This window comes from Lynx rufus, unplaced genomic scaffold (genome assembly GCF_022079265.1).
Source record: "Lynx rufus isolate CCGP_SWC_20201006 ecotype Redwood Valley unplaced genomic scaffold, mLynRuf1.p SCAF_10, whole genome shotgun sequence".
Lineage (NCBI taxonomy): Eukaryota > Metazoa > Chordata > Mammalia > Carnivora > Felidae > Lynx > Lynx rufus.
The window spans coordinates 73,821,707-73,833,191 of record NW_025814824.1 but is presented as its reverse complement, the minus strand read 5'-3'; the positions used below and the strand labels follow the sequence as shown (position 1 = coordinate 73,833,191).

The window sequence follows — 11,485 nt, the reverse complement described above, 5'->3', positions numbered from 1 at the left end:
CAGCACAAAGCACACAAAACAACTGTGTGTGCAGATCAAAAGTACCCAGGGCGGGGGCGCCCGGTCGGTTGAGCATCTGACTCTTGATTTTGGCTCAGGTCATGATCTCACGGGTTGTGAGATCGAGCCCCACGTCGGGCTCTGTGCTGACAGCTCGGAGCCTGGATCTTGCCTCGGATTCGGTGCGCGTGTGTGTCTCTCTCTGCCCCTTCCCCACTCGCACTCTGTCTCTCTCTCTCTCTCTCTCAAACATAAGTAAACATAAAAAATAGAATGAAATAAAATAAAAAGAAGTATTCAGGTGGAAAAGGCAGCTACATACGGGGGACCGGGGGTAGGGAGACAGGGAACGAACAGATTTGTCTATGCAATTGTAAGTGCCAGAAAGATAGGATGTTTATACAGATGGTGTTCCACTGCAGACTTAACCCTGCTTTTGAGATCTGTTCCGGGGTGCTGGCAGTACATCTACGCGGTAGCGGCCATTTGCCAAATGGCATCCATGACGGACGTCCTCCAGGCTACCGATTCACTTACTGTCCTCTGGGCTCTACCGATCTGCTGGCAGATACCCCGGGGTGCTTCCTACTTCCCATTTATCCCAAAGGGTGCTGCTCTGGACCCGAGTTTCCCCAGGTTGTAAGACGAGGAGTTGGGTTTGCTGGTTCCAGATTGTTCTCCAGAAGAGCCATACTATTTGTGTTCGTATCGACAGCTAGCTCCCCCACCAAAACCCTGGTGGTGCAGCGCACAATGGCTGTTTCCCACATTCACTCCTACGCTTAATACCATCCAACTTGCTACTTTGCTCATCTGCTAGGTGGTGGTGTTTTAATGTGCACTTCTCTTTTTTTTTTTTAATGTTTTACATGTTTATTTACTTTTGAGAGAGAGACAGAGGGAGAGACAGAGCGTGAGCAGGGGAGGGGCAGAGAGAGAGGGAGACACAGAATCTAAAGCAGGCTCCAGGCTCTGAGCCGTCAGCCCAGAGACCGATGGGGACCTCGAACTCACGAACCGTGAGATCATGACCTGAGCCGAGGTCGGAGGCTTAACCCACTGAGCTCCCCAGGCGCCCCTTAATGCGCACTTCTTGAATGTCACTTGAGCCTGAACACTTCTCATTACACTTATTTGCAAGCGATCCAGTTTCTCTATGGGGGAGTTGCCTGGTCATCTCTTTGGGTAAAGAGACGCAGCAACGTTTACAGCTGGCCGGGGCGTCTGTCGTTTCCTTCATGACCCCCTCTTGTGGAAAGGCCAGCACTCAACAGGAGGGACACACTCGGATCTCAAGGGGCCAGGCAACATGACCGTGGGAGACAGGAACACCCACGGTATGGTGGGCCTTTGGCTCAAAGCAGATAATTATGCAGTAGTTCCAAAGTACGTTTCCCAAAGTCAAGGTGATTCAGTCTTCAATTACATCGAGTGTAGACAGACACCATGAGGAGCCCATACTCCACCCCGGCCATGTGTATACCGACAGCAAAATTGATTATGGGCACCTTTTTTGTTTGCTTGTACTTTTGAAATAGTCTATACTAAATCTACATCATTTTTGTAACTTTTAAGAATTAAACGGGAGCGCCTGGGTGGCTCAGTTGGTTAAGCATCTACTTCAGCTCAGGTCATGATCTCATGGCTCGTGAGTTCAAGCCCCGCGTCAGGCTCTGTCCTGACAGCTCGGAGCCTGGAGCCTGCTTCGGATTCTGTGTCTCCCTCTCTCTCTGCCCCACCCCTGCTCACACTCTGTCTCTCTCTTTCTCTCAAAAATAAACATTAAAAAATTAAAAAAAAAAAGAATTTAAAAGAATTAAACTAATTAGGGGTGCCTGACTAGCTCAGTGTGTAGAACATGCAACTTCTGATCTTGGGATTATAAACTCGAGCCCCATGTTGGGTGTAGAGATGACTTAAAATAGAATCTTAAAAAAAAAAAAAAAGAATTAAACCAATTAAAAGATCTTATTCAAGGTACAGATTATAGGGTCCTGCCTTCTTGTCCACTTGTTGTAGGGAGATTCACAAGCATCCCCTCCTCCGAGGGGGCCTTCTTGGCCATGCCACCTAATGCCGTGTCCTTATCCCTCTCTGTCCCCTCGCCCTGCTTCGTTTTTCTTCACACCCTCGTTACTACCGGCACGATTCTACACAGTTCTGTGAAGCTGCTTACTCTCCGCCTCCCGGTCTACAACGGGGGCCCCTCAAAGGCAGCATTTCCGTCTGTTACCAATCGCGGCTCTACCTCAGCGCCTTGGTACCGTAACTGGCACACATGTTCAAATAACATCTTGAAAATTAAATCCCGGGGCGCCTGGGTGGCTCAGTCAGTTAAGTGTCCGACTTCCACTCAGGTCACCATCTCACGGTTGGTGAGTTCGAGCCCCGCCTCCAGCTCTGTGCTGACAGCTCAGAGCCTGGACCCTGCTTCGGATTCTGTCTCCCTCTCTCTCTGCCCCTCCCCCAGTGCTCTCTGTCTCTGTCTCTGTCTCTCTCTCTCTCCCTCTCAAACATAAAATAAACATAACAAAATTTTTTTAATAAAAAATAAAAATTAATTCCTGCTTAGATATCAGAGAAGATGCTCGGCTCCTTGCCAGGTTTTTTAAAAGCCTAAATGCTTCTCTTTATAAAGCACTGAGAGAAAAATCCAGAACTCCAAGAGGTAGACACCAGTTGAAAGGGTTTTTTCACAAAGTGCCTTCTATAGTCCACTCAAAACAGTATCAAATCATCTGTCTTCCCAGGTTTTCAGTCCCCCACTACTGAGGTTTCTCTCCTGCTTTTAAAAGTTTCAGCTGCGGAGCAGGCCCCTCCCCACATAGGGAAAGGGGGGCTCAACCCTGGCCCAGCCCCCCACTTCCTGGGGAATAAGGGAACCTGCCTCTTCTTACATGGCGGTGACAACACACCCACTCAACCTTCTTGCCTTTTGGGGGCATTTGGAAAGGAGGACTCCCTCTGTCTCCTAATAAAAATAGTAACAAGCAAGCTAATAGAGCTAGATTAAAAGATTGTGGGAAAATCTCATGCTTTTGTTCTCTCTCATGTTAAAACTTTGATCTCTTGGAATGGGCAGGGCCCGAGTCCCCCGGGGCGACAGTTTATCAAGCCATCTTTTCCGCCTGCTGCCTCCCTCCCCTCCCCTCCTTTCCCCTCCCTTTCCCTCCTCTCCTCTCCCCCTCCCCTCCTTTCCCCTCCCTTTCCCTCCTCTCCTCTCCCCTCCTCTTCCCCTCCCCTCCTTTCCCCTCCCTTTCCCTCCTCTCCTCTCCCCTCCTCTTCCCCTCCCCTCCTTTCCCCTCCCTTTCCCTTCTCTCCTCTCCCCTCCTCTTCCCCTCCCCTCCTTTCCCCCCCTCCCCTTTTCTCCCTTCCCCTCCTCCCCTCCTTTTCCCTCCCCCCCCTTCTCGTCCCCAGGCTCTCCGTCCTGTTTCGTCCTCCCTTCCTTCCTCCTCACTCCTCCACAAATTGAACACCTGTCTGTGCCAGAGGCCACATGAAGTCCCTAGATGCTGCGCTGAGCACGATAAAGTCGGCTCCGAAGGACTCACACAGAACACCCCCCCCACCCCGTGTTGGCGGGGGCGGGGGGGGGGTGCTCCCAGCAAAGGAAAGAGCACTGTGAAGGTCTGGAGGTGAGAGGGGACGGAAAGGATTAGGGGGTAGTCGAGAGAGTGGGACTCTCACCTGGTTCCAGGCCCCGATAATCACCCACAGTATTTGGCCCACTCCGGGGGGTGGGCAAGGCTCCAGGGGGCCCAAGAGTTTCCCGGAACTGGAACCAGAGAAAGATCTCAGGCTCCTACCTGCCATCTGGGAAGTGGCCACAAGGTGGCAGCAGAGGACCAGTGGGGGTCCTGCGTTCAGGCCCGCGGTCAGCAGAGGCAAGGGCCCTGGTGATCAAGTCGCGTTGCACCTGTGCCCGGCCCTGGGGCAATGCAGCCCCGGCTCCAGCAGGAAGAGGCGGTCTGAGTCAGGGTGTGAGAAGGACGTGTGTGCACGCACACACGCATATATGTATGGACGTCTGTATGTACATCGTGTATGTGTGCACATGTGTGGACGTGGGTATATGTATTGTATGCACACGTGTATGCATCTATACACATGCATGTATATATGTGCATGGGTGCGTGTGGGGGTGTCTATATGAGTTCGTGCGTATATGTAGGCGTGTGTGTGTCTATGTGTGCACATACACGCGTACCCACACAGGATCACGCACGTGTGCGTATGTTTTAGCAAAGAACTCTGCTCAGTTTAGCAAGAATCCCCCTACCCTTGATATCTACTAAGTTCTTGGCCTGCCTTTAGCAAGGATCCTGTGAGGCCAGTTTAGCAGGCACTTCCCTACCCTTTCTCCTCTTCGTCATTTCATCCTCTGAACCCCTCCCCCTGCTCCTTGCTGTAAATCCCCTGCTGTCTTTGCTGTATTCAGAGTTCAACTCAGTCTCTCTCCCCTATTAACAATAGTCTTAAATAAACCCTGTACTATTTTAGCAAGTGTCCGAAAAACTGTTCTTTAACACAGCAAGAGCAGAGTGCACAGTGGAATGAGTGAGGGGATAACTGGAGGAAGGGAAGTGGCAGGTGGAGGGGGGCAGACTACGTGATTCCAAAACTCACCTTTAGCTTCGGCCTCCCGAGTCTCCCTCTCTGTCCCCTGGCTGTCCCTGCCTCTCTCACCTGGATTCCTGCAACAGCACCCATCTCAGCTCCCTCTTTCAGGTCTCACAGCCCCCCCACCCCACCCCCCACCGCTCCACTCTGCAGCCAGAGGCTCTGCCAAAGCCCTGACCTGACCATGTCCTTCCCCTGAAGGGCCCCCAGGCAGCCCAGCTCCTCAGCCTGGCTGGCCAGCCCTGAACCTCGGAATCCTTTACTTTTCCGCCCTCCAGTAGCAGCCCAGCCCGTTTCCTCTGCTTCTGCCCCTCCCACAGAATTGTGCATCTGAATCCCACTCATTTCTCTAAACCCAGCCCACCCCTCACCTCCTCTTAGAAGCCCTCCCTGACTGTCTGCACCCCGAGCCCCACACCTCCCAGCTTAGCAGGGCTGGTTCCCTCCCATGGGTGGACCCCTCAGGTTCCCTGAGGGCAGGAGCCATGGGAAGTGCCCTCTCCTCCTCAGTCTCGCCAAGCTGTGGGACGGGATGCTACTCCGCCATCTTGGATGGTTTGGAGACAGACTGGGTTGGGATGGTTTGGGACTGAACAGGATGGGTGGGCTCTTCTGATCCTTCTTGGCTAGGGAGGGAGAGGAGGTGGCCCTGGATTTGTGGCCACCATCACTGAAACCTTGGATGTCAAAACCCCTAGGGTTCATGTGGCACGGTGAGAGGAAGACAGGTTCTGGAGCCAAACCACCTGGGGTCAAGTCCTGGCTCCACCCTTTTGCAGCTAAGTGACCTTGGGCAAGTTAGCCAGCCTCTTGATGTTCTGTTTCCCCATCTGCAAAGTGGGATAACAATAGGTTGTTGTCAGGATAAAACAAGCGAACACACATGAAAGGAACACTGAGTTGAGCACCTGGCACGGAGCTGGGGCTCTTATAGCTCTTCGCTGTGATCTTGACAACTGGACTCAAATCTAGCGGCATCTGTGTGACCTTGGACAAGTCATTTACCATCCGGGCCATCTACATCCTGGCCACACACACATACACGTTCTGTGTGTCCATGCATTCACTGTCTTCCTCCTCCTGGCAGACCCAAACGACCCCTCCACTGGGGCAGAAAGTTCGCTAGTGAAGCACCAGCTCCGAGCAAAGTGCTTGGCAAATAATAGGGACTCGATAAATATTTTCCAAATAGATGAACAGAGGTGGGCTTTCTTCACTGAAAAAACGGCAATAATAACCGCTATCTCACAGGGCTGCTGTCGGCAACGAACAAGACAACACGGAAAGCACCTACACGGTTTCCTCCTTGGAGCAGGAGAGCCCGGGACTGTTATCTTCGAAGTGGACACCAGGGGGCAGCATAGGACCAAGTCACGCAGGCCACACCTGTGTCTTGCCGAGGGGAGCGGGAAGAGGGACTTCTGGGAGAAGGTGGGGGGTGGGGCTGGGCGCCTTTCAACTCCACCCTCCAAGCCCAGGCTGTCAGGGGGCCCTTCCCAGGTCTGTTCACACGCATCACTCATTCCTTCACAGAAAGATGGACAGATTGTTGCTTTCACGTTGCTCACAGCCTAGAGAAGAGACAGTCTCTGAACAAGCAGTAATTAATGCAATGACTTTAAGTAATTAAAGCAAATAGATGTGTTCTCTGAAGGCGACCCGCAGGATGCTTTGAACACAAAAGACGCTGTGTTTCGGGCCGAGATGTGATGGTGAATCAAGAGGTAAGTAGGTGAAGAGGGAAGATGGTGAGCGCTGCTTTTAGGCAGGGATAACCTGTGCAAAGGCCCTGAGGCAGGAAAAAGCAGAACTCTTTAAGCTTTGGCCCCGAGAAAGGAAGAGAGTCCCTGAAGTCGCACAGTGAGAAGCAGAGCCAGGGCTGGAGCCCAGGTTTTCTGACCTCCAGTCCAAGACTCCTGGTTTCATTTCCAGCAAGCATCGTCTCTGATGTAGCAGCAGTAGCAGCTGTGCTGGAAGCAAAGGAATTTTGGCCCCGATGCTGTTTGACCCAACTTCCCAAGTATCTGAGCTGATAAGAGATTTTTAATTCTGATGTCTAGACTAAGACAACGACCAAACGTCCTGCAGCAGATTGGCTGATAAGAGCCTCTATTTGGGGCAAGGGGAGGCCCTCTCTGGGATCACGTGTCAGGGGCCCTCGGCCAGGGCAAGGGGACTACTGGAGGCTGGCAGAGCTGAGCTCAGAGGCTCCTGGCAGGGGGAGGGCATCAGCTGGGAGTCAGAGACGTTTGGGAAGTGACCGTTAAGACTGGCCTTCCTCTAGACGAGCATTCCAGGGAGCCTCGGCCCAGGACAGGGCAGCCCTGCGGTATAGATAAGGTTGTACTGGAAACAAAACAGTCTCTAAATCCAAGAGGCTTAAAGCCACAAACATGTACATCTCACTCACACAGAGTCCCCCCCACCTGCCCCGGGGGCAAACAGGACCTCCTCTTGGCTCAGCGGGGCCCCTGCGTGTCAGCCTGGGAAGAGAGCTAGGGAAGCAGAACATCTGTCCTTAAATGCCTCCACCTGGTGGCCACAGCAAGGCACGTGGCAATGCCCAGCCCTGAAGCGGGGGTTCCGGGCGACTGTCCCACGTGCCGGAAGAGGAGACCGAGGACGAACAGTGCCGATGTCCGGCTGCCGGCAGTGAGATGGACAGTCAGAGACGCCGGGGAAGCCACAGTCGGGGCCAGCCCTCGCTCCAGCGAGCATTCCCGAAGGCTGGGGCTGGGGCCAGACAACCTGCCGTGGGCAGTCATGTCATTTATCAAGCGCTGACTGTCAGCCCAGTGCTCCAGGAGCGTTATATTTAATCCCCACGACAACACTGTAGGTAGGTACTAATATTCTCTCCCGTGTTGCAAATGAGGAAACGGACGCACAGAAGGATTTTTTTTTTTTTAAGCAACTTGGCCAAGTATGTAGATACCAGAGTGAAACATCACACGCGGGCATCTAACCTTCAAAAAGAAGGATTCGAAAAGAGAGGCAGGGGGTATTTTATAGGAAACCGTTTCCATAATAAGTGAGACGCTGCAGAGAAGATGGGTGGAGAGGATATTTAAGACACGTATCTGTCACAGGAGAGAAGTCTTAAGTCTTGTCTGTAGTTCTCTCCGAGAGATTTCAGTCAGGATTTATGGCTTTTCGGTGCCTGTTTTGTTCTTTTCCAATGATTCCCACGTTCTTATCTGGAGACGTGTCTAAACCCATTGAATGGTTGAGATGACCGACTGTGAACATCTCGCCACGGCCTCTCCACCTCTGTGTGTGTGCATGGCCGGCTGGCTCTGGATGTCCCCCTCCCTCTCCCTCTCCACACACACACACACACACACACACGCGCACACGCACTTCACTTTTGCCAACCATCCAAAAGGAAGGCGGGCATTCATGATAGCCCATCCCCGAACACCGCAGGGTGTGTGTCCCCAGAGCAGGACATTCCCCTCCACAATCCCACACCAGCTCCACATCGGAGATAACCAGCATTAACTGGGCAACATCACCTAACACGAACAACACGAACACCTAACATCACGTTTCCCTGGTGGCCTCCCAAACGTTCTTTGTGGCTTCTATTTTTTCCCAGTCCAGGATCCAATCAAACATGGCGTATGGCATCGGGCTGTGATGTCTCCCCTACTTTGTTCCTCATGGTCCTAGATCCTTTGGAGAACCCAGGCCAGATGTCCTGTGGAAGGTGCCACGAGATTCCCGTGTTAGCCTCAGGCCAAACATCTCTGGCAAGGGTGGTATCTCACCATGGCCAAGGTCCAGCCTGATGGCCCGTGAGGGTGGGGACTGCCAGGTCTCCCAGCACCAAAGCACACTCCCCTCTGTAGTTAACAAGTAATCTTTGGGGGGGGACACTTCAAGATACTGAGGGTATCCTGCCACCCGATGTCTCTTACCCTGTGGTTCTAGCACGCATTGATGATTCTTGCGTCACTGATCACACTGGAGGCTACAGTATGTTAGCCTCTTGTGACAGTCTTGTAACAAATCTTCTAATTGTTCAGACAGACGGAGAAGACCTGGCTTCTTTGGCTTGCAGCACCGCCTAAGCCTGCCCTCAGGCTCAGTGCTTTTCAGGTCACACCGCAGGCAGGTGCAAGGAGGGTGGGCAGGCACCAGCCCTGGCTCAGTCACTGAATGGCTTCGGGGCCCAAGGGTGGCCTTGAACCAGCAGCACTGACTCGCCCAGGGAAAGTACTGGAAATGCAGGTTTGCGGTCGGAACCTACATCCAGCAAGGTCCCAGGGGATCTGTGTGCCTAGGACTGTCTGAGGAATGACCTGGGGAACACCCCGAGCTTCTCTGAGCCCCAGCCTTCCCAGGTGAGACCAGGGTCAGACAGACTCTTGCTGAGGTCTGGCTTTTTCCGAAAAGCGGATTCTGATACCTGCCTGCACCAGAAGGTGATGATGGTGATGACAGCAACTATCATTTCTAAGGAAGGGAAATGAGCTCGGACATTTAGCCAAGACCTCTCAATGGCACGTCTGTAATGAACAAGAAGAGTGGCGTTGACAAAGGAGGGCCCTGGAGGGGTGTGTGTTAATCAGAAATTTGATTTTGTTGGGTTGACTGTGCGGTCCCGGGGCCACACAAACTTTCTGCCTGAAGGTCCCCCTCCTAAAGAAAGAAAATGGGACAGGCACCAGCGGGGGGGGGGGGGGGGGGGGGGAGGGAGCAGGGCAGAGCCAGGCGGGGCAAAGCCTACCATTGTCTTGAAGGGTCTTCAGCCTCAGGTTTTAGCTTCCGTCTGTACACCACGTCCTCCTTCTGCTTCATGACGTATCCATGGTTGCTTCGATATGTTAAAAACTGTTTTGAATTGCCAACAGAAGGGAATAAGCTTCCTGCCCTATCGGCCCCATGTCCCTTGTCCCATGGCGCAGCCCCAGGACCCAGTGGTCTGTGAAGTTGGTGAAGCAGGCGTCCTAAGGTCACGGGTACACCTGCCTGAGGACCCGCCCACAGCCTCAGAAGGGGCTCAGATTTGTCCAGAGTCACACCTGGAGATGATTTCTCTCTGCACAATCCTCACCTGTGCCGAGTACTTGCGTGTGCAAAGGTCTCACCTCCAACCACCCCTCCCATCAGGTTTTATACCAGCCCCATGGGCCCTGCTGGTCAGGGGTTATGAACGTCCCCCATTCTACAGATGAGGAAACGAAGGCCAGGAGAAGCAAAACAACTCATCCCAGATTACCTAGCAAGTTACTGGCAGATTCAGCGTTGCACAGACTCAGGTGTTCTCATTTCCAGACCAACGAGTCTTCTGCTGGCCCGTCCTACCAGTCTCGTCCCTTCCCCCGCGAGGTCCTGCCAAAGGGCTCCCAGGTTCCTCTCGTGCTGCCAGGGGCAGAGAGAGGCCGGCTCCCTCCTGCCTGCTGCAGGGCGGCCCCAGCCTCGGGGGAGGGGGCTCTCCAGCGGTGGGAGCCCGGTGAGGGGGCTGCTGGAGACTCGTCAGCTCTCGGAGCAAGGCAGCGGCAGACGGGCCCCTTTCCGGGAGAGGCCTTGACAAGGAGTCAGTTGGAGGGTGCTTTCTCACAACCCTAGCTAACCTGCCCCAGGAAGCGGTGAGCTTCCTGTCCGGAAGCGGTCCAAGCAGAGGCCAGCTGACTTCACTCTCCAACAGGGGTGCTGACGAGGGTAGAAGGCCAAGCACCGTGTTGAACCTCTGAAGCCGCTTTTATTAGGAAGGTGGAGCAATCCTCAGTGCTTTGACCCTTCCCGTCATTTTCAGCTCCCCCATGAGGGCTGGTGGAGGACCTCAGAGCTGAAGGCCATCCCTACTGTCCCCGTGTGATCTGGCAGGGAGAGCAGTGGTCTCCTGGAGAGCAGATGACCACAGAGCTAGAAATCAAGAAACCTCCATCCAGTCCCACAGCTTTGTGGATGCTGTGTGTCATTGAGCAAGTCACTTCACCTCTCTGAGCTGTCAGTTCCCTTCCAGAGAGTGGTTAATACTGCTCCTGCTATCTCAGAGGGTTGGCTTTGGAAGCTCTCAAGAAATGGACAAGGGACCAGATTTTCAAAATATACCCTCTGCTGTCTAGAAGACCTTAGTATACCATTACCCGATTTTTCAGATGAAAAAACTAAGGCCCAGAGAAAAGAAGCAGCTTGCCAAGGTCACACAGCATGTCAGAGACAGACTCAGGACTTGAACCCAGGGTTCCCGGTCACAGTGCAGAGCTGGTTAAGGAGCCCCTGTGGCCTTGGAGCAGGAGTTAACCTGACCAAACAGGGGGACACTGGCTATCTTCCCCCTTCCTAGAATGGCAGGTGTCTCTTCTGGAAAACCTCATGGCTCTGAGGCCCACATTCAGGCCAGACAAGAAAGATGTTCATGAGTACCTTGCCAGAGGAAGGTCGGGGACCCTGATCGTCGCCCTAATTTGTATCATGTGTCATAGTCCACAAGGTGTGGGGTGACCTTGGGCAAGTCCCTGCCATGGGCCCAGGCTCCCCCTCCGTAAGGTCAATCTCTAATTGGCCTTTGGCTCAGCACCGGCTCTGGTACAGACAACAAAAATGAAGATTTGATTTCTTTCTTTAACCAGACAGATGAAAATATTTGGCTCTGAGGCTGCTTTGTCCTGTGTGCAGCCCCCCTCGGCTCTAAAAACTGATCATCCTCCCAGCTCCGGAGCTCCGAGGGCTCCCCGGGCACCAGGCCAGACGTGGCCCCGGGCACATCTGCTTCCACTCAGCGTCCTCAGCCGGCTGCTCTGCCAGGGACTTGGCCCACAGCCTCGCCGGGTCTCAGGGGCCTGGAGAGACGGCTGGGTCCCAATTATGGGAGAGACAAAGGCCCCTGACAGGGCAGCGCTGGTAACGCTCACGC

The 11,485-nt window shown here is 53.5% G+C and overlaps 1 long non-coding RNA gene across 3 annotated transcripts; it reads right to left on the bottom strand.

Annotated features, from left to right (window-relative positions):
• Positions 1–7,609: 7,609 nt before the first annotated feature.
• Positions 7,610–10,174, bottom strand: LOC124526553 (uncharacterized). 3 transcript variants are annotated; one of them, XR_006965693.1, is made up of 4 exons: positions 9,845–10,174; positions 9,353–9,456; positions 8,541–9,131; positions 7,610–8,320 (listed from the first exon to the last, which is right to left on the bottom strand). It is a non-coding gene; the product is annotated as an uncharacterized LOC124526553 (long non-coding RNA). The 3 variants fall into 3 exon arrangements; XR_006965692.1 differs by having other exon boundaries at positions 7,610–9,131; positions 9,845–10,170; XR_006965694.1 differs by lacking the exon at positions 8,541–9,131 and having other exon boundaries at positions 9,845–10,169.
• Positions 10,175–11,485: the final 1,311 nt, after the last annotated feature.